The sequence below is a fragment of the Ornithodoros turicata genome, chromosome 1, assembly GCF_037126465.1.
Source record: "Ornithodoros turicata isolate Travis chromosome 1, ASM3712646v1, whole genome shotgun sequence".
Lineage (NCBI taxonomy): Eukaryota > Metazoa > Arthropoda > Arachnida > Ixodida > Argasidae > Ornithodoros > Ornithodoros turicata.
This window is the reverse complement of record NC_088201.1, coordinates 206,728,329-206,751,148: the sequence shown is the minus strand read 5'-3', so window position 1 is coordinate 206,751,148 and position 22,820 is coordinate 206,728,329. Positions and strand designations below refer to the sequence as shown.

Here is a 22,820-nt window from a genome sequence, read left to right as displayed (position 1 = left end):
TTCATTCATAGAGGTCGACCTGACAGGAATCGTCGTGCGGGCCAGCTTTAACGCGCTCTATTGGTGAAACTAATTAAAATGCACAAAGTGTCACGCGTGTTTGTTGTAGTGTGGATGTTTGTCACTCATTTAACATAAATTTTGGACTTATGGCTTAAACGTCCTTTCTTGCCTGCGAAATCGAAATCGATGTGACGACGGAACCACTTATGCCGGTCAACTTTGACGGGCTCTAATGGTAAGGGTATTTAAGGTGAAGGAATTACCAGGCGTGTTTGTTGTAGTGATGATACATGTAAAACATTCACCATAAATTTCGGACCTGTAGCTTAAACGTCCTTTGTTCCCTATCAATGCGAAACTCTTCAAATTTTCATTGATAGAGGTCTGCCCGACGCGGAATCGTCGTGCGGGCCAGCTTTAACGCGCTCTATTGGTGAAACTAATTAAAATGCACAAAGTGTCACGCGTGTTTGTTGTAGTGTGGATATTTGCCAATCATTTAACTTAAATTTCAGACTTATGGCTTAAACGTCCTTTCTTGCCTGCGAACTCGAGGTCGATGTGAGGACGGAACCGCTTATGCGGGCCAACTTTGACACGCTCTAATGGTAAGGGTATTTGAGGTGAAGGTATTACCACGCGTGTTTGTTGTAGCGTTGATACATTTAAAACATTTACCATAATTTTCGGACCTAAAGCTTAAACGTCCTTTGTTCCCTATCAAGGCGAACTCTTCAAATTTTCATTCATAGAGGTCTACCCGACGCGGAATCGTCGTGCGGGCCAGCTTTAACGCGCTCTATTGGTGAAACTAATTAAAATGCACAAAGTGTCACGCGTGTTAGTTGTACTGTGGATGTTTGTCAACCATTTAAAATAAATTTCGGACTGATGGCTTGAACGTCCTTTCTTGCCTGCGAACTCGAGGTGGATGTCACGACGGAACCGCTCATGCGGGCCAACTTTGACACGCTCTAATGGTAAGGGTATTTGAGGTGAAGGTATTACCACGCGTGTTTGTTGTAGCGTTGATACATTTAAAACATTTACCATATATTTCGGACCTATAGCTTAAACGTCCTTTGTTCCCTATCAAGGCCAAACTCTTCAAATTTTTTTTGATACAGGTCGACCTGACACGGAATCGTCGTGCGGGCCAGCTTTCACGCGCTCTATTGGTGAAACTAATTAAAATGCACAAAGTGTCATGCGTGTTTGTTGTAGTGTGGATGTTTGTCAATCATTTAACTTAAATTTCAGACTTATGGCTTAAACGTCCTTTCTTGCCTGCGAACTCGAGGTCGATGTGAGGACGGAACCGCTTATGCGGGTCAACTTTGACGCGCTCTAATGGTAAGGGAATTTGAGGTGAAGGTATTACCACGCGTGTTTGTTGTAGCGTTGATACATGTAAAACATTTACCATAAGTTTCGGACCTGTAGCTTACACGTCCTTTGTTCCCTATCAAGGCGAACTCTTCAAATTTTCATTCATAGAGGTCTACCCGACGCGGAATCGTCGTGCGGGCCAGCTTTAACGCGCTCTATTGGTGAAACTAATTAAAATGCACAAAGTGTCACGCGTGTTTGTTGTACTGTGAATGTTTGTCAATCATTTAACATAAATTTCGGACTGATGGCTTGAACGTCCTTTCTTGCCTGCGAACTCGAGGTGGATGTCACGACAGAACCGCTCATGCGGGCCAACTTTGACACGCTCTAATGGTAAGGGTATTTGAGGTGAAGGTATTACCACGCGTGTTTGTTGTAGCGTTGATACATTTAAAACATTTACCATAATTTTCGGACCTAAAGCTTAAACGTCCTTTGTTCCCTATCAAGGCGAAACTCTTCAAATTTTCATTCATAGAGGTCGACCTGACACGGAATCGTCGTGCGTGCCAGCTTTAACGCGCTCTATTGGTGAAACTAATTAAAATGCACAAAGTGTCACGCGTGTTTGTTGTAGTGTGGATATTTGGCAATCATTTAACTTAAATTTCGGACTTATGGCTTAAACGTCCTTTCTCGCCTGCGAACTCGAGGTCGATGTGACGATGGAACCGCTTATGTGGATCAACTTTGACGCGCTCTAATGTTAAGGGTATTTGAGGTGAAGGTATTACCACGCGTGTTTGTTGTAGCGTTGATACATTTAAAACATTTACCAAAAATTCCGGACCTGTAGCTTAAACGTCATTTGTTCCCTATCAAGGCGAAACTCTTCAAATTTTCTTTGATAGAGGTCTACCCGACGCGGAATCGTCGTGCGGGCCGGCTTTAACGCGCTCTATTGGTGAAACTAATTAAAATGCACAAAGTGTCACGCGTGTTTGTTGTAGTGTGGATGTTTGTCAATCATTTGACATAAATTTCGGACTTAAGGCTTAAACGTCCTTTCTTGCCTGCGAACTGGAGGTCGATGTGATGACGGAACCGCTTATGCGGGTCAACTTTGACGCGCTCTAATGGTAAGGGTATTTAAGGTGAAGGTATTACCACGCGTGTTTGTTGTAGCGTTGATACATGTAAAACATTTACCATAAATTTCGGACCTGTAGCTTAAACGTCCTTTGTTCCCTATCAATGCGAAACTCTTCAAATTTTCATTCATAGAGGTCTACCCGACGCGGAATCGTCGTGCGGGCCAGCTTTAACGCGCTCTATTGGTGAAACTAATTAAAATGCACAAAGTGTCACGCGTGTTTGTTGTAGTGTGGATATTTGTCAATCATTTAACTTAAATTTCGGACTTATGGCTTAAACGTCCTTTCTCGCCTGCGAACTCGAGGTCGATGTGACGATGGAACCGCTTATGCGGATCAACTTTGACGCGCTCTAATGGTAAGGGTATTTGAGGTGAAGGTATTACCACGCGTGTTTGTTGTAGCGTTGATGCATGTAAAATATTTACCATAAATTTCCGACCTGTAGCTTAAGCGTCCTTTGTTCCCTATCAAGGCGAAACTCTTCAAATTTTCATTGATAGAGGTCGACCTGACACGGAATTGTCGTGCGGGCCAGCTTTAACGCGCTCTATTGGTGAAACTAATTAAAATGCACAAAGTGTCACGCGTGTTTGTTGTAGTGTGGATGTTTGTCAATCATTTAACTTAAATTTCGGACTTATGGCTTAAACGTTCTTTCTTGCCTGCGAACTCGAGGTCGATGTGACGACGGAACCGCTCATGCGGGCCAACTTTGACAAGCTCTAATGGTAAGGGTTTTTAAGTTAAAGGAATTACCAGGCGTGTTTGTTGTAGCGTTGATACATATAAAACATTTACGATAAGTTTCGGACCTGTAGCTTAAACGTCCTTTGTTCCGTATCAAGGCGAAACTCTTCAAATTTTCATTGATAGAGGTCGACCTGACACGGAATCGTCGTGCGGGTCAGCTTGAACGCGCTCTATTGGTGAAACTAATTAAAATGCACAAAGTGTCACGCGTGTTTGTTGTAGTGTGGATGTTTGTCAATCATTTAACATAAATTTCGGACGTATGGCTTAAACGTCCTTTCTTGCCTGCGAACTCGAGGTCGATGTGACGACAGAACCGCTCATGCGGGCCAACTTTGGCACGCTCTAATGGTAAGGGTATTTAAGTTAAAGAAATTACCAGGCGTGTTTGTTGTAGCATTGATACATGTAAAACATTTACCATAAATTTCGGACCTGTAGCTTAAACGTCCTTTGTTCCCTATCAAGGCGAAACTCTTCAAATTTTCTTTGATAGAGGTCTACCCGACGCGGAATCGTCGTGCGGGCCAGCTTTAACGCGCTCTATTGGTGAAACTAATTAAAATGCACAAAGTGTCACACGTGTTTGTTGTAGTTTGGTTGTTTGTCAATCATTTAATATAAATTTCGGACTTATGGCTTAAACGTCCTTTCTTGCCTGCGAACTCGAGGTCGATGTGACGGCGGAACCGCTTATGCGTGTCAACTTTGACGCAACCTAATGGTAAGGGTATTTAAGTAAAGGAATTACCAGGCGTGTTCGTTGTAGCGTTGATGCATGTAAAACATTTACCATAAATTTCCGACCTGTACCTTAAGCGTCCTTTGTGCCCTATCAAGGCGTAACTCTTCAAATTTTCATTCATAGAGGTCGACCTGACACGGAATCGTTGTGCGGGCCAGCTTTAACGCGCTCTATTGGTGAAACTAATTAAAATGCACAAAGTGTCACGCGTGTTTGTTGCAGTGTGGTTGTTTGTCAATCATATAATATAAATTTCGGACTTATGGCTTAAACGTCCTTTCTTGCCTGCGAACTCGAGGTCGATGTGACGACGGAACCGCTTATGCGTGTCAACTTTGACGCGCTCTAATGGTAAGGGTATTTAAGGTGAAGGCATTACCACGCGTGTTTGTTGTAGCGTTGATACATGTAAAACATTTACGATAAGTTTCGGACCTGTAGCTTAAACGTCCTTTGTTCCCTATCAAGGCGAAACTCTTCAAATTTTCATTCATAGAGGTCGACCTGACACGGAATCGTTGTGCGGGCCAGCTTTAACGCGCTCTATTGGTGAAACTAATTAAAATGCACAAAGTGTCACGCGTGTTTGTTGCAGTGTGGTTGTTTGTCAATCATATAATATAAATTTCGGACTTATGGCTTAAACGTCCTTTCTTGCCTGCGAACTCGAGGTCGATGTGACGACGGAACCGCCTATGCGTGTCAACTTTGACGCGCTCTAATGGTAAGGGTATATAAAGTGAAGGTATTACCACGCGTGTTTGTTGTAGCGTTGATACATGTAAAACATTTACGATAAGTTTCGGACCTGTAGCTTAAACGTCCTTTGTTCCCTATCAAGGCGAAACTCATCAAATTTTCATTGATAGAGGTCGACCTGACACGGAATCGTCGTGCGGGCCAGCTTTAACGCGCTCTATTGGTGAAACTAATTAAAATGCACAAAGTGTCACGCGTGTTTGTTGTAGTGTGGATGTTTGTCAATCATTTAACATAAATTTCGGACGTATGGCTTAAACGTCCTTTCTTGCCTGCGAACTCGAGGTCGATGTGACGACAGAACCGCTCATGCGGGCCAACTTTGGCACGCTCTAATGGTAAGGGTATTTAAGTTAAAGAAATAACCAGGCGTGTTTGTTGTAGCATTGATACATGTAAAACATTTACCATAAGTTTCGGACCTGTGGCTTAAACGTCTTTTGTTCCCTATCTAGACGAAACTCTTCAAATTTTCATTGATAAAGGTCGACCTGACACGGAATTGTCGTGCGGGCCAGCTTTAACGCGCTCTATTGGTGAAACTAATTAAAATGCACAAAGTGTCACGCGTGTTTGTTGTAGTGTGGATGTTTGTCAATTATTTAACATAAATTTCGGACTTATGGCTTAAACGTCCTTTCTTGCCTGCGAACTCGAGGTCGATGTGACGACGGAACCGCTTATGCGTGTCAACTTTGACGCAACCTAATGGTAAGGGTATTTAAGTAAAGGAATTACCAGGCGTGTTCGTTGTAGCGTTGATGCATGTAAAACATTTACCATAAATTTCCGACCTGTAGCTTAAGCGTCCTTTGTTCCCTATCAAGGCGAAACTCTTCAAATTTTCATTCATAGAGGTCGACCTGACACGGAATCGTTGTGCGGGCCAGCTTTAACGCGCTCTATTGGTGAAACTAATTAAAATGCACAAAGTGTCACGCGTGTTTGTTGTAGTGTGGTTGTTTGTCAATCATATAATATAAATTTCGGACTTATGGCTTAAACGTCCTTTCTTGCCTGCGAACTCGAGGTCGATGTGACGACGGAACCGCTCATGCGCGTCAACTTTGACGCGCTCTAATGGTAAGGGTATTTAAGGTGAAGGTATTACCACGCGTGTTTGTTGTAGCGTTGATACATGTAAAACATTTACGATAAGTTTCGGACCTGTAGCTTAAACGTCCTTTGTTCCCTATCAAGGCGAAACTCTTCAAATTTTCATTGATAGAGGTCGACCTGACACGGAATCGTTGTGCGGGCCAGCTTTAACGCGCTCTATTGGTGAAACTAATTAAAATGCACAAAGTGTCACGCGTGTTTGTTGTAGTGTGGTTGTTTGTCAATCATATAATATAAATTTCGAACTTATGGCTTAAACGTCCTTTCTTGCCTGCGAACTCGAGGTCGATGTGACGACGGAACCGCTTATGCGTGTCAGCTTTGACGCAACCTAATGGTAGGGGTATTTAAGTAAAGGAATTACCAGGCGTGTTCGTTGTAGCGTTGATGCATGTAAAACATTTACCATAAATTTCCGACCTGTAGCTTAAGCGTCCTTTGTTCCCTATCAAGGCGAAACTCTTCAAATTTTCATTCATAGAGGTCGACCTGACACGGAATCGTTGTGCGGGCCAGCTTTAACGCGCTCTATTGGTGAAACTAATTAAAATGCACAAAGTGTCACGCGTGTTTGTTGTAGTGTGGTTGTTTGTCAATCATATAATATAAATTTCGGACTTATGGCTTAAACGTCCTTTCTTGCCTGCGAACTCGAGGTCGATGTGACGACGGAACCGCTTATGCGTGTGAACTTTGACGCGCTCTAATGGTAAGGATATTTAAGGTGAAGGTATTACCACGCGTGTTTGTTGTAGCGTTGATACATGTAAAACATTTACCATAAATTTCGGACCTGTAGCTTAAACGTCCTTTGTTCCCTATCAAGGCGAAACTCTTCAAATTTTCTTTGATAGAGGTCTACCCGACGCGGAATCGTCGTGCGGGCCAGCTTTAACGCGCTCTATTGGTGAAACTAATTAAAATGCACAAAGTGTCACACGTGTTTGTTGTAGTTTGGTTGTTTGTCAATCATTTAATATAAATTTCGGACTTATGGCTTAAACGTCCTTTCTTGCCTGCGAACTCGAGGTCGATGTGACGGCGGAACCGCTTATGCGTGTCAACTTTGACGCAACCTAATGGTAAGGGTATTTAAGTAAAGGAATTACCAGGCGTGTTCGTTGTAGCGTTGATGCATGTAAAACATTTACCATAAATTTCCGACCTGTACCTTAAGCGTCCTTTGTGCCCTATCAAGGCGTAACTCTTCAAATTTTCATTCATAGAGGTCGACCTGACACGGAATCGTTGTGCGGGCCAGCTTTAACGCGCTCTATTGGTGAAACTAATTAAAATGCACAAAGTGTCACGCGTGTTTGTTGCAGTGTGGTTGTTTGTCAATCATATAATATAAATTTCGGACTTATGGCTTAAACGTCCTTTCTTGCCTGCGAACTCGAGGTCGATGTGACGACGGAACCGCTTATGCGTGTCAACTTTGACGCGCTCTAATGGTAAGGGTATTTAAGGTGAAGGCATTACCACGCGTGTTTGTTGTAGCGTTGATACATGTAAAACATTTACGATAAGTTTCGGACCTGTAGCTTAAACGTCCTTTGTTCCCTATCAAGGCGAAACTCTTCAAATTTTCATTCATAGAGGTCGACCTGACACGGAATCGTTGTGCGGGCCAGCTTTAACGCGCTCTATTGGTGAAACTAATTAAAATGCACAAAGTGTCACGCGTGTTTGTTGCAGTGTGGTTGTTTGTCAATCATATAATATAAATTTCGGACTTATGGCTTAAACGTCCTTTCTTGCCTGCGAACTCGAGGTCGATGTGACGACGGAACCGCCTATGCGTGTCAACTTTGACGCGCTCTAATGGTAAGGGTATATAAAGTGAAGGTATTACCACGCGTGTTTGTTGTAGCGTTGATACATGTAAAACATTTACGATAAGTTTCGGACCTGTAGCTTAAACGTCCTTTGTTCCCTATCAAGGCGAAACTCATCAAATTTTCATTGATAGAGGTCGACCTGACACGGAATCGTCGTGCGGGCCAGCTTTAACGCGCTCTATTGGTGAAACTAATTAAAATGCACAAAGTGTCACGCGTGTTTGTTGTAGTGTGGATGTTTGTCAATCATTTAACATAAATTTCGGACGTATGGCTTAAACGTCCTTTCTTGCCTGCGAACTCGAGGTCGATGTGACGACAGAACCGCTCATGCGGGCCAACTTTGGCACGCTCTAATGGTAAGGGTATTTAAGTTAAAGAAATAACCAGGCGTGTTTGTTGTAGCATTGATACATGTAAAACATTTACCATAAGTTTCGGACCTGTGGCTTAAACGTCTTTTGTTCCCTATCTAGACGAAACTCTTCAAATTTTCATTGATAAAGGTCGACCTGACACGGAATTGTCGTGCGGGCCAGCTTTAACGCGCTCTATTGGTGAAACTAATTAAAATGCACAAAGTGTCACGCGTGTTTGTTGTAGTGTGGATGTTTGTCAATTATTTAACATAAATTTCGGACTTATGGCTTAAACGTCCTTTCTTGCCTGCGAACTCGAGGTCGATGTGACGACGGAACCGCTTATGCGTGTCAACTTTGACGCAACCTAATGGTAAGGGTATTTAAGTAAAGGAATTACCAGGCGTGTTCGTTGTAGCGTTGATGCATGTAAAACATTTACCATAAATTTCCGACCTGTAGCTTAAGCGTCCTTTGTTCCCTATCAAGGCGAAACTCTTCAAATTTTCATTCATAGAGGTCGACCTGACACGGAATCGTTGTGCGGGCCAGCTTTAACGCGCTCTATTGGTGAAACTAATTAAAATGCACAAAGTGTCACGCGTGTTTGTTGTAGTGTGGTTGTTTGTCAATCATATAATATAAATTTCGGACTTATGGCTTAAACGTCCTTTCTTGCCTGCGAACTCGAGGTCGATGTGACGACGGAACCGCTCATGCGCGTCAACTTTGACGCGCTCTAATGGTAAGGGTATTTAAGGTGAAGGTATTACCACGCGTGTTTGTTGTAGCGTTGATACATGTAAAACATTTACGATAAGTTTCGGACCTGTAGCTTAAACGTCCTTTGTTCCCTATCAAGGCGAAACTCTTCAAATTTTCATTGATAGAGGTCGACCTGACACGGAATCGTTGTGCGGGCCAGCTTTAACGCGCTCTATTGGTGAAACTAATTAAAATGCACAAAGTGTCACGCGTGTTTGTTGTAGTGTGGTTGTTTGTCAATCATATAATATAAATTTCGAACTTATGGCTTAAACGTCCTTTCTTGCCTGCGAACTCGAGGTCGATGTGACGACGGAACCGCTCATGCGGGCCAACTTTGACAAGCTCTAATGGTAAGGGTTTTTAAGGTGAAGGTATTACCACGCGTGTTTGTTGTAGCGTTGACACATGGAAAACATTTACCATAAGTTTCGGACCTGTAGCTTAAACGTCCTTTGTTCCCTATCTAGGCGAAACTCTTCAAATTTTCTTTGATAGAGGTCTACCCGACGCGGAATCGTCGTGCGGGCCAGCTTTAAAGCGCTCTATTGGTGAAACTAATTAAAATGTACAAAGTGTCACGCGTGTTTGTTGTAGTTTGGTTGTTTGTCAATCATTTAATATAAATTTCAGACTTATGGCTTAAACGTCCTTTCTTGCCTGCGAACTCGAGGTCGATGTGACGACGGAACCGCTTATGCGTGTCAGCTTTGACGCAACCTAATGGTAGGGGTATTTAAGTAAAGGAATTACCAGGCGTGTTCGTTGTAGCGTTGATGCATGTAAAACATTTACCATAAATTTCCGACCTGTAGCTTAAGCGTCCTTTGTTCCCTATCAAGGCGAAACTCTTCAAATTTTCATTCATAGAGGTCGACCTGACACGGAATCGTTGTGCGGGCCAGCTTTAACGCGCTCTATTGGTGAAACTAATTAAAATGCACAAAGTGTCACGCGTGTTTGTTGTAGTGTGGTTGTTTGTCAATCATATAATATAAATTTCGGACTTATGGCTTAAACGTCCTTTCTTGCCTGCGAACTCGAGGTCGATGTGACGACGGAACCGCTTATGCGTGTGAACTTTGACGCGCTCTAATGGTAAGGATATTTAAGGTGAAGGTATTACCACGCGTGTTTGTTGTAGCGTTGATACATGTAAAACATTTACGATAAGTTTCGGACCTGTAGCTTAAACGTCCTTTGTTCCCTATCAAGGCGAAACTCTTCAAATTTTCATTGATAGAGGTCGACCTGACACGGAATCGTCGTGCGGGCCAGCTTTAACGCGCTCTATTGGTGAAACTAATTAAAATGCACCAAGTGTCACGCGTGTTTGTTGTAGTGTGGATGTTTGTCAATCATTTAACATAAATTTCGGACGTATGGCTTAAACGTCCTTTCTTGCCTGCGAACTCGAGGTCGATGTGACGACAGAACCGCTCATGCGGGCCAACTTTGGCACGCTCTAATGGTAAGGGTATTTAAGTTAAACAAATTACCAGGCGTGTTTGTTGTAGCATTGATACATGTAAAACATTTACCATAAATTTCGGACCCGTAGCTTAAACGTCTTTTGTTAACATATCTAGGCGAAACTCTTCAAATTTTCTTTGATAGAGGTCTACCCGACGCGGAATCGTCGTGCGGGCCAGCTTTAAAGCGCTCTATTGGTGAAACTAATTAAAATGTACAAAGTGTCACGCGTGTTTGTTGTAGTTTGGTTGTTTGTCAATCATTTAATATAAATTTCGGACATATTTCTTAAACGTCCTTTCTTGCCTGCGAACTCGAGGTCGATGTGACGACAGAACCGCTCATGCCTGTCAGCTTTGACGCGCTCTAATGGTAAGGGTATTTAAGGTGAAGGTATTACCACGCGTGTTTGTTGTAGCGTTGATACATGGAAAACATTTACCATAAGTTTCGGACCTGTAGCTTAAACGTCCTTTGTTCCCTATCAAGGCGAAGCTCTTCAAATTTTCATTGATAGAGGTCGACCTGACACGGAATCGTCGTGCGGGCCAGCTTTAACGCGCTCTATTGGTGAAACTAATTAAAATGCACAAAGTTTCACGCGTGTTTGTTGTAGTGTGGATGTTTGCCAATCCTTTAACATAAATTTCGGACGTATGGCTTAAACGTCCTTTCTTGCCTGCGAACTCGAGGTCGATGTGACGACAGAACCGCTCATGCGGGTCAACTTTGACGCGCTCTAATGGTAGGGGTATTTAAGGTGAAGGTATTACCACGCGTGTTTGTTGTAGCGTTGATACATGTAAAACATTTACCATAAGTTTCGGACCTGTAGCTTAAACGTCCTTTGTTCCCTATCAAGGCGAAACTCTTCAAATTTTCATTCATAGAGGTCGACCTGACAGGAATCGTCGTGCGGGCCGGCTTTAACGCGCTCTATTGGTGAAACTAATTAAAATGCACGAAGTGTCACGCGTTTTTGTTGTAGTGTGGATGTTTGTCAATCATTTAACATCAATTTCGGGCTTATGGCTTAAACGTCCTTTCTTGCCTGCGAACTCGAGGTCGATGTGAGGACGGAGGGTCAACTTTGACGCGCTCTAATGGTAAGGGTATTTGAGGTGAAGGTATTACCACGCGTGTTTGTTGTAGCGTTGATACATGTAAAACATTTACCATAAGTTTCGGACCTGTAGCTTACACGTCCTTTGTTCCCTATCAAGGCGAACGCTTCAAATTTTCATTGATAGAGGTCTACCGGACACGGAATCATCGTGCGGGCCAGCTTTAACGCGCTCTATTGGTGAAACTAATTAAAATGCACAAAGTGTCACGCGTGTTTGTTGTAGTGTGGATGTTTGTCAATCATTTAACATCAATTTCGGACTTATGGCTTAAACGTCCTTTCTTGCCTGCGAAATCGAAATCGATGTGACGACGGAACCGCTTATGCGGGTCAACTTTGACGCGCTCTAATGGTAAGGGTATTTAAGGTGAAGGTATTACCACGCGTGTTTGTTGTAGCGTTTATACATATAAAACATTTACCATGAGTTTCGGACCTGTACGTTAAACGTTCTTTGTTCCCTATCAAGGGCAAACTCTTCAAATTTTCTCTCATAGAGGTCAACCAGACACGGATTCGTCGTGCGGGCCAGCTATAACGCGCTCCATTGGTGAAACTAATTACCAGGCGTGTTCGTTGTAGTGTTGATACATGTAAAACATTTACCATGAATTCGGACCTGTAGCTTAAACGTCCTTTGTTCCCTATCAATGCGAAACTCTTCAAATTTTCATTGATAGAGGTCTACCTGACACGGAATCGTCGTGCGTGCCAGCTTTAACGCGCTCTATTGGTGCAACTAATTAAAATGCACAAAGTGTCACGCGTGTTTGTTGTAGTGTGGATATTTGTCAATCATTTAACTTAAATTTCGGACTTATGGCTTAAACGTCCTTTCTTGCCTCCGAACTCGAGGTCGATGTGAGGACGGAACCGCTCATGCGGGTCAACTTTGACGCGCTCTAATGGTAAGGGTATTTGAGGTGAAGGTATTACCACGCGTGTTTGTTGTAGCGTTGATACATGTAAAACCTTTACCATAAGTTTCGGACCTGTAGCTTAAACGTCCTTTGTTCCCTATCAAGGCGAACTCTTCAAATTTTCATTCATAGAGGTCTACCCGACGCGGAATCGTCGTGCGGGCCAGCTTTAACGCGCTCTATTGGTGAAACTAATTAAAATGCACAAAGTGTCACGCGTGTTTGTTGTAGTGTGGATGTTTGTCAATCATTTAACATAAATTTCGGACGCATGGCTTAAACGTCCTTTCTTGCCTGCGAACTCGAGGTCGATGTGACAACAGAACCGCTCATGCGGGCCAACTTTGGCACGCTCTAATGGTAAGGGTATTTAAGTTAAAGAAATTACCAGGCGTGTTTGTTGTAGCATTGATACATGTAAAACATTTACCATAAATTTCGGACCTGTAGCTTAAACGTCTTTTGTTCCCTATCAAGGCGAAACTCTTCAAATTTTCATTCATAGAGGTCGACCTGACACGGAATCGTTGTGCGGGCCAGCTTTAAAGCGCTGTATTGGTGAAAATAATTAAAATCCACAAAGTGTCACGCGTGTTTGTTGTAGTGTGGTTGTTTGTCAATCATTTAACATAAATCTCGGACTTATTGCTTAAACGTCCTTTCTTGCCTGCGAACTCGAAATCGATGTGACGACGGAACCGCTTATGCGGGTCAACTTTGACGCGCTCTAATGGTAGGGATATTTAAGGGGAAGGTATTACCACGCGTGTTTGTTGTAGCGTTGATACATGTAAAACATTTACGATAAGTTTCGGACCTGTAGCTTAAACGTCCTTTGTTCCCTATCAAGGCGAAGCTCTTCAAATTTTCATTGATAAAGGTCGACCTGACACGGAATCGTCGTGCGGGCCAGCTTTAACGCGCTCTATTGGTGAAACTAATTAGAATGCACAAAGTGTCACGCGTGTTTGTTGTAGTGTGGATGTTTGTCAATCATTTAACATAAATTTCGGACGCATGGCTTAAACGTCCTTTCTTGCCTGCGAACTCGAAATCGATGTGACGACGGAACGGCTTATGCGGGTCAACTTTGACGCGCTCTAATGGTAGGGGTATTTAAGGTGAAGGTATTACCACGCGTGTTTGTTGTAGCGTTGATACATGTAAAACATTTACCATAAGTTTCGGACCTGTAGCTTAAACGTCCTTTGTTCCCTATCAAGGCGAAACTCTTCAAATTTTCATTCGTAGAGGTCGGCCTGACACGGAATCGTCGTGCGGGCCAGCTTTAACGCGCTCTATTGGTGAAACTAATTAAAATGCACAAAGTGTCACGCGTGTTTGTTGTAGTGTGGTTGTTTGTCAATCATTTAATATAAATTTCGGACTTATGGCTTAAACGTCCTTTCTTGCCTGCGAACTCGAGGTCGATGTGACGAAAAACCGCTTATGCGTATCAACATTGACGCGCTCTAATGGTAAGGGTATTTAAGGTGAAGGTATTACCACGCGTGTTTGTTGTAGCGTTGATAACAGGAAAACATTTACCATAAGTTTCGGACCTGTAGCTTAAACGTCCTTTGTTCCCTATCAAGGCGAAACTCTTCAAATTTTCATTCATAGAGGTCGGCCTGACACGGAATCGTCGTGCGGGCCAGCTTTAACGCGGTCTATTGATGAAACTAATTAAAATGCACAAAGTGTCACGCGTGTTCGTTGTAGTGTGGATGTTTGTGAATCATTTAACATAAATCTCGGACTTATTGCTTAAACGTCCTTTCTTGCCTGCGAACTTGAAATCGATGTGACGACGGAACCGCTTATGCGGGTGAACTTTGACGCGCTCTAATGGTAGGGATATTTAAGGGGAAGGTATTACCACGCGTGTTTGTTGTAGCGTTGATACATGTAAAACATTTACCATAAGTTTCGGACCTGTAGCTTAAACGTCCTTTCTTCCCTATCAAGGCGAAACTCTTCAAATTTTTATTGATAGAGGTCGACCTGACACGGAATCGTCGTGCGGGCCTGCTTTAACGCGCTCTATTGGTGAAACTAATTAAAATGCACAAAGTGTCACGCGTGTTTGTTGTAGTGTGGATGTTTGTCAATCATTTAACATAAATTTCGGACGCATGGCTTAAACGTCCTTTCTTGCCTGCGAACTCGAAATCGATGTGACGACGGAACGGCTTATGCGGGTCAACTTTGACGCGCTCTAATGGTAGGGGTATTTAAGGTGAAGGTATTATCACGCGTGTTTGTTATAGCGTTGATACATGGAAAACATTTACCATAAGTTTCGGACCTGTAGCTTAAACGTCCTTTGTTCCCTATCAAGGCGAAACTCTTCAAATTTTCATTCATAGAGGTCGGCCTGACACGGAATCGTCGTGCGGGCCAGCTTTAACGCGCTCTATTGGTGAAACTAATTAAAATGCACAAAGTGTCACGCGTGTTTGTTGTAGTGTGGATGTTTGCCAATCATTTAACATAAATTTCGGACTTATGGCTTAAACGTCCTTTCTTGCCTGCGAACTCGAAATCAATGTCACGACGGAACCGCTCATGCGGGCCGACTTTGACACGCTCTAATGGTAAGGGTATTTAAGGTGAAGGTATTACCACGCGTGTTCGTTGTAGCGTTGATGCATGTAAAACATTTACCATAAATTTCCGACCTGTAGCTTAAGCGTCCTTTGTTCTCTATCAAGGCGAAACTCTTCAAATTTTCATTCATAGAGGTCGACCTGACACGGAATCGTTGTGCGGGCCAGCTTTAACGCGCTCTATTGGTGAAACTAATTAAAATGCACAAAGTGTCACGCGTGTTTGTTGTAGTGTGGTTGTTTGTCAATCATATAATATAAATTTCGGACTTATGGCTTAAACGTCCTTTCTTGCCTGCGAACTCGAGGTCGATGTGACGACGGAACCGCTTATGCGTGTGAACTTTGACGCGCTCTAATGGTAAGGGTATTTAAGGTGAAGGTATTACCACGCGTGTTTGTTGTAGCGTTGATACATGTAAAACATTTACGATAAGTTTCGAACCTGTAGCTTAAACGTCCTTTGTTCCCTATCAAGGCGAAGCTCTTCAAATTTTCATTGATAGAGGTCGACCTGACACGGAATCGTCGTGCGGGCCAGCTTTAACGCGCTCTATTGGTGAAACTAATTAAAATGCACAAAGTGTCACGCGTGTTTGTTGTAGTGTGGATGTTTGTCAATCATTTAACATAAATTTCGGACGCATGGCTTAAACGTCCTTTCTTGCCTGCGAACTCGAAATCGATGTGACGACGGAACGGCTTATGCGGGTCAACTTTGACGCGCTCTAATGGTAGGGGTATTTAAGGTGAAGGTATTACCACGCGTGTTTGTTGTAGCGTTGATGCATGTAAAACATTTACCATAAATTTCCGACCTGTAGCTCAAGCGTCCTTTGTTCCATATCAAGGCGAAACTCTTCAAATTTTCATTCATAGAGGTCGACCTGACAAGGAATCGTTGTGCGGGCCAGCGTTAACGCGCTCTATTGGTGAAACTAATTAAAATGCACAAAGTGTCACGCGTGTTTGTTGTAGTGTGGTTGTTTGTCAATCATTTAATATAAATTTCGGACTTACGGCTTAAACGTCCTTTCTTGCCTGCGAACTCGAGGTCGATGTGACGACGGAACCGCTTATGCGTGTCAACTTTGACGCGCTCTAATGGTAAGGGTATTTAAGGTGAAGGTATTACCACGCGTGTTTGTTGTAGCGTTGATACATGTAAAACATGTACGATAAGTTTCGGACCTGTAGCTTAAACGTCCTTTGTTCCGTATCAAGGCGAAGCTCTTCAAATTTTCATTGATAGAGGTCGACCTGACACGGAATTGTCGTGCGGGCCAGCTTTAACGCGCTCTATTGTTGAAACTAATTAAAATGCACAAAGTGTCACCCGTGTTTGTTGTAGTGTGGATGTTTGTCAATCATTTAACATAAATTTCGGACATATTTCTTAAACGTCCTTTCTTGCCTGCGAACTCGAGGTCGATGTGACGACAGAACCGCTCATGCGGGCCAACTTTGGCACGCTCTAATGGTAAGGGTATTTAAGTTAAAGAAATTACCAGGCGTGTTTGTTGTAGCATTGATACATGTAAAACATTTACCATAAATTCCGGACCTGTAGCTTAAACGTCTTTTGTTCCCTATCAAGGCGAAACTCTTCAAATTTTCATTGATAGAGGTCGACCTGACACGGAATCGTTGTGCGGGCCTGCTTTAACGCGCTCTATTGGTGAAACTAATTAAAATGCACAAAGTGTCACGCGTGTTTGTTGTAGTGTGGTTGTTTGTCAATCATTTAAAATAAATTTCGGACTTATGGCTTAAACGTCCTTTCTTGCCTGCGAAGTCGAGGTCGATGTGACGACGGAACCGCTTATGCGTGTCAGCTTTGACGCGCTCTAATGGTAAGGTTATTTAAGGTGAAGGTATTACCACGCGTGTTTGTTGTAGCGTTGATACATGGAAAACATTTACCATAAGTTTCGGACCTGTAGCTTAGACGTCCTTTGTTCCCTATCAAGGCGAAGCTCTTCAAATTTTCATTGATAGAGGTCGACCTGACACGGAATCGTCGTGCGGGCCAGCTTTAACGCGCTCTATTGGTGAAACTAATTAAAATGCACAAAGTGTCACGCGTGTTTGTTGTAGTGTGGATGTTTGCCAATCCTTTAACATAAATTTCGGACTTATGGCTTAAACGTCCTTTCTTGCCTGCGAACTCGAAATCAATGTCACGACGGAACCGCTCATGCGGGCCAACTTTGACACGCTCTAATGGTAAGGGTATTTAAGTTAAAGGAATTACCAGGCGTGTTCGTTGTAGCGTTGATGCATGTAAAACAGTTACCATAAATTTCCGACCTGTAGCTTAAGCGTCCTTTGTTCCCTATCAAGGCGAAACTCTTCAAATTTTCATTCATAGAGGTCGACCTGACACGGAATCGTTGTGCGGGCCAGCTTTAACGCGCTCTATTGGTGAAACTAATTAAAATGCACAAAGTGTCACGCGTGTTTGTTGTAGTGTGGTTGTTTGTCAATCATTTCATATAAATTTCGGACGCATGGCTTAAACGTCCTTTCTTGCCTGCGAACTCGAGGTCGATATGACGTCGGAATCGCTTATGCGTGTCAACTTTGACGCGCTCTAATGGTAAGGGTATTTAAGGTGAAGGTATTACCACGCGTGTTGGTTGTACCGTTGATACATGTAAAACATTTACGATAAGTTTCGGACCTGTAGCTTAAACGTCCTTTGTTCCCTATCAAGGCGAAGCTCTTCAAATTTTCATTGAATAGAGGTCGACCTGACACGGAATCGTCGTGCGGACCAGCTTTAACGCGCTCTATTGGTGAAACTAATTAAAATGCACAAAGTGTCACGCGTGTTTGTTGTAGTGTGGATGTTTGTCAATCATTTAACATAAATTTCGGACGCATGGCTTAAACGTCCTATCTTGCCTGCGAACTCGAGGTCGATGTGACGACAGAACCGCTGATGCGGGCCAACTTTGGCACGCTCTAATGGTAAGGGTATTTAAGTTAAAGAAATTACCAGGCGTGTTTGTTGTAGCATTGATACATGTAAAACATTTACCATAAATTTCGGACCTGTAGCTTAAACGTCTTTTGTTCCCTATCAAGGCGAAACTCTTCAAATTTTCATTCATAGAGGTCGACCTGACACGGAAACGTTGTGCGGGCCAGCTTTAACGCGCTCTATTGGTGAAACTAATTAAAATGCACAAAGTGTCACGCGTGTTTGTTGTAGTGTGGTTGCTTGTCAATCATTTAACATAAATTTCGGACTTATGGCTTAAACGTCCTTTCTTGCCTGCGAACTCGAAATCAATGTCACGACGGAACCGCTCATGCGGGCCAACTTTGACACGCTCTAAGGGTAAGGGTATTTAAGTTAAAGGAATTACCAGGCGTGTTCGTTGTAGCATTGATGCATGTAAAACATTTACCATAAATTTCCGACCTTTAGCCCAAGCGTCCTTTGTTCCCTATCAAGGCGAAACTCTTCAAATTTTCATTCATCGAGGTCGACCTGACACGGAATCGTTGTGCGGGCCAGCGTTAACGCGCTCTATTCGTGAAACTAATTAAAATGCACAAAGTGTCACGCGTGTTTGTTGTAGTGTGGTTGTTTGTCAATCATTTAATATAAATTTCGGACTTACGGCTTAAACGTCCTTTCTTGCCTGCGAACTCGAGGTCGATGTGACGACGGAACCGCTTATGCGGGCCAACTTTGACAAGCTCTAATGGTAAGTGTTTTTAAGTTAAAGGAATTACCAGGCGTGTTTGTTGTAGCGTTGATACATGTAAAACATTTACCATAAATTTCGGACCCGTAGCTTAAACGTGCTTTGTTCCCTATCTAGGCGAAACTCTTCAAATTTTCATTGATAGAGGTCGACCTGACACGGAATCCTCGTGCGGGACAGCTTTAACGCGCTCTATTGGAAGCGTATACGAAGAGGGGAGTCAATATACTTTCGTGTCAATATACTATATATACTTTTGTGTGTCACCACTTCACTTTGTACCAGAGGAAGCGTGGACCTCCACGCGAAAGCTTGTACAAATTAAACTTAAACAAAAATCTTCTGTGTCGACTTCTGTATTTTGTTTACGCGCTCTATTGGTGAAACTAATTAAAATGCATAAACTGTCACGTGTGTTTTTATAGTGTGGATGGACTGAAGGAAAGACGGGTCTCCTAAGATGCGCAATGAACAAAATAAATAAAGAAAAAAGGCGTTTCTTCACGAATTTTTTGTAGACGATCTACTGAACGGATTTTTGTTCTGAAAACTGCTACAATATCAGGTCATCGAAAGGAACAGATGTTCTAATTGGGAAAACTCCGTAGCTTTTATAATTAAAAAAAGTTATATGAACGATTTTTAGGTAATGATTGATTTGACGGTTGAGCAACATATGGCCAAGAACGTCCGCCGGCCCAGAGACGATAGAAGTAAAAACAGCATGTCTATAGCCCTTATAGTTTTTTTTTTAAATAAAAAATCTGTATCGCTTAAAAAAGACACTCTGTATAATATGTGAAAAAAGTAGTAAAGACTTTTTGGCTGCACGTTGAACATATGTTTATAAGTCCCAAACGTCGCAATACCAGCACTGGACAGCTGTTTCGGCCTTATTGGGCCTTCATCACCAATGCGTAGGTGAGCGACGTTTGAGCGAGTGGCGTGGTAAGGTCACGTGGAACGTGATGTTCTCCCGGGATGAGAACCTCCCCTCTGAAAGCCCAGTGCGAAGCCAGTGAAGTATTATGTGAAAACACACACACACACGCACGGACACACACACACACACACACACACACATATATATACTCATGGAACGATGCGACAGCACCAGAGGACACGTGTTTCGCCGTGTTTGCGGCTCGTCAGCCCTGGGTAGCTGCGCATCGTTCGGGATTGGCAAACCAGGGGTCACTCAGCGAGCGATATACACCTGGGAGGGTGAGTGAGCACTCCTCAACGCCACAGTGCAAGCCAGTGAATTATAAAGTTTATAATTTTATAAGTATATATAATATATATATATATATATATAGGACAAATAGGTTAATATATCAGACGGCTACGAAGTTTAATAAAACTGAAATAATAAGACTTGGACTACAGATTACAGGAACGTTAACAAAAACTAATTTATTTAATGGGCAATTTAACACATAGATTAAAAAAATAATATATGTATAATATAATAATAATTATATAATAATAATAATAATATAATATATATATAAGTTACAAATTTATAATTCACTGGCATGCACTGTGGGGTTGAGGAGTGCTCACTCACCCTCCCAGGTGTATATCGCTCGCTGAGTGACCCCTGGTTTGCCAATTCCGAACGATGGGCAGCTATCAAGAGCTGACGAGCCGCAAACACGGCGAAACACGTATCCTCTGGTGCTGTCGCATCGTTCCATGAGTATCTAGTATAAATATACTCATGGAACGATGCGACAACACCGTATTTCAAACACTGTATTCAACACTGTATTTCAAACACGTCTACTGTCATTTACTTGTTTCTTTAATGGCTTTTTTCCTGCATTGTATATACAGGGTGTTCAAAATTAAGCTTTCACGAGCGCTACGCAAACACAGCGATGACAGGAAACCGGATGATAACTTTACGCTACTTGCGTAAGAAACATGTGCTGCTAATTATGTAGCACCTGTTTTTTAATCAAGGAACAAAAAAACAGCACCACTTTTTTCTACTTTTGTTTCAGTGCTGTCGCTAAGGGCTTCTCAAAAAAGAAGGAATCTTCTGGATAGCTGATGTGTTTTCTATTACTTTGACTTTCAAGACGCTTTTTTTTATTTTCGTTTGGCACAGGATCTGGAGTGAGATCGGTGGTCAGAGGAGCGGTTTACACAGAGGTCAGAGCCTTTGCACTCTTGAGTCTCTTGGCTTGGCGCGCCACACTGTGCCAACAAGCAGATCCCACCAGACGCATCATGCAGAATGCCCGGACCTGTTGCATCGAAAACTGCAAAACGGTTTCGGTACATATATAGGGTGTCCCAGCTAAGTGCATACAGATGTTTTTAAATATATATAACACTTTTTCAAAGATGAAATCAATTGCAATATAGCATATGCTGAAGGGCACTCCCTAGGAGGGCATGAGTAAAGTCCAAAGTCAATGTCTTAATTAACTTTCATTAATTAATTTGTTAATTATAAAACCTACAAAGTTGTCCCAATGAGAACGTCTGTTCCTTTCGGTCACCTGATATCGTAGCCGTTTTCAGAACAAAAATCCGTTTCATAGATCGCCCGCAAAAAATTGGTGAAGGAACGCCTTTCTTTCTTTATTTTGTTCATTGCGCATCTTCACAGACGCGTATTTCCTTCATCCCCAACGCGAGAGGGGAATGAGCACAGTGCCGCCTCATGCGTCGAAGATGAGCTTTAACTTGTGGAAACAAAACAGAAGCAAATGCATCGGGTGACTTTATCGGAACTGGCCTTATCTTGGGTTGCATGTTCTGTTTCCTTTTAATCTTTTTCCAGGACGCGATAGGCGATAGTGTGCTCTTTCTCCCTGTCACATTGGGGATGAAGGAAAGACGCGTCTTCTAAGAAGCGCAATGAACAAAATAAAGAAAAAAATGGCGCTCCCTTGCGAATTTTTTGTGCGCGATCTATCGAACGGATTTTTGTTCTGGAAACGGCTACGATATCAGTTGACCGAAAGGAACAGATGTTCTCATTGGGACAACTTTGTAGCTTTTATAATTAACAAGTTAATTAATGAAAGTTAATTAAGACATTGCCTTTGGACTTTGCTAATGCCTTCCTAGGTAGTGCCTTTCAGCATATGCTATATTGCAATTGATTTCATCTTGTAAAAAGTGTCATATATATTTTTTTAAAGTCTGTATACACTTAGCTGGGACACCCCGTAGAGTCGAACATCTGCCGAGAGGTCGCCTACTTTGAGTTTTCCTGGAAGTCTAGGCCTCTGATATGTCAGTAGTGCATTCCATGTAGCAATGTATTCCCCATTTTTACGTATATTAATCTTACGTGAGTCCACGACGTCCTGGGGTCGGATTCACAAAGAGCTCGTGCGACGGAATCTGTCGTATCTCCGTCGTAAGGGAAAGTTACGACGAAGTGTAGATTCACGAAGGGCGCGTGTCGCAAAATCTTCACAGCTTACGGCGGAATCCTGCGAGAGCTCCCGAGCAGTCTTACGAAGAAATATGGCGGCGTTATTTGGCAGCGGTGGATGCGGAGACGGCAAACAAAGACTCCGTAATACGGGCCCACACATTGTAGTTCGAGAGCCTTCGAAGTACAGAACTTTCGAGACCATCCCCGAAGCGAAATTGAGGCACTTTTTTGTTTGGTAACCTTCAGCAAACGCTTCAACTTTGTGCCTCGTAAAATCGGGTCGCAGGGATTTTTCAAGCATCCCCTACACCCCGCTAAGACACCCCCAACACTCCTCCAAATTGTCTGCAAGAAAGGCAAAAGAAGCCATAAAAGCTGCGAAACTGGGTGCCACACACCGCTTACAAAACACCCTCACCCACCCCCTCCCCGAGACGAACATACTGGGAATATATTTGCTGTGTCATCCAACGCGTTTCGCCTGTGATTGCATGGCATCCATTATGGCTACCGAAAGACCGAGAGCACGTGCAGTAACAAAACATTTGGGGACGAACTACTTCGTCTTCTTCTAACGGGACGACACTTATTGGTGCGATTACAAATGTTCGTCATCGTTACCATAGCGAAAACATAGTCTCGCAACCCTTTGGCTGTTTCTCTCGGACGTCCACGTGACAGGAAGCTAGCAACTTCCTCTTACTCGTCAAAGGGGGTACCCTCTCCACTACGATAGCTTT

The 22,820-nt window shown here is 42.9% G+C and overlaps 1 protein-coding gene across 1 annotated transcript in view; it reads right to left on the bottom strand.

Annotated features, from left to right (window-relative positions):
• Positions 1 to 22,820, bottom strand: part of LOC135378997 (uncharacterized) — a 355,209-nt gene that overhangs the window by 69,437 nt on the left and 262,952 nt on the right. The window lies entirely within an intron of this gene.